We start from the raw sequence: 1,185 nt of genomic DNA on the forward strand, positions 1-1,185 counted from the left end.
CTAGGATCATACTATATATGCTATTATTACATGAATACTAGGATCATACTATATATGCTATTATTACATGAATACTAGGATCATACTATATATGCTATTATTACATGAATTGTAGGATCATGCTATATATACTATTACTGCATGAATACTAGGATCATACTATATATGCTATTATTACATGAACAGTAGGATCATACTATATATACTATTATACATGAATACTAGGATCATAATATATATACTATTATTACATGAATACTAGGATCATACTATATATGCTATTATTACATGAATACTAGGATCATACTATATATGCTATTAGTGCATGAATACTAGGATCATACTATATATGCTATTATTACATGAATACTAGGATCATACTATATATGCTATTATTACATGAATACTAGGATCATATTATGATACATTACACATTAGTTGCCTAGGTTATGCACTTGTGTACAATTTGGATGATCCCAACCTCCATAGGCTACATTGCTGTATGTAACATACTATTAGGTTATTTACTAAAACTGGAGCGTTGAAAATCTCTGCATAGAAACCAATCAGCGTCCAGATTGTGTTGTCAAAGCTTCATTGAACAAGCTGAAGCTTAGAAGTTGCTTCCCTTGGCTCCCATGCACAACTGCACCAGATTCTCAGTGCCCCAGTTTTAGTAATCCCCCCTCCTTGTGCACTATGTATACTATGTTCACACTACATTTGCAAACTACCAGAGTATCCTTGCTGCATTTGCATACTGGAGAGTGCATTGTTGTGTGTAATATGATGTGATTTACTCATATCCTATTACATGCATGTTTGTGTATATGTGTGTATGTGTGTGTGTATAATAATATTTCTGCATTTGCATGCTGGATAGTGCATTGTGTATATATATATATATATATATATATATATATATATATATATATATATATATGTTTGTTTGTGTATATATATATATATATATATATATATAAAAATAATTCTGTCATTTTGTTGCGCATTGCTGTGCCTATTATGTAATTTACTATTGCATATCCTACATGCATGCTATCAATTAATAATGTATGTATGTATATGTATATATATAGCTACATTGGCATGTTGGATAATGCATTGTTGTGTATAATATGATGTGATATACTCTTGCATATCCTAATACATGCATGTTATAACTCG

This window comes from Staurois parvus, unplaced genomic scaffold, assembly GCF_062004578.1.
Source record: "Staurois parvus isolate SC_StPar_1 unplaced genomic scaffold, SC_StPar_1.0 ptg001149l, whole genome shotgun sequence".
In the NCBI taxonomy this organism is placed as follows: domain Eukaryota; kingdom Metazoa; phylum Chordata; class Amphibia; order Anura; family Ranidae; genus Staurois; species Staurois parvus.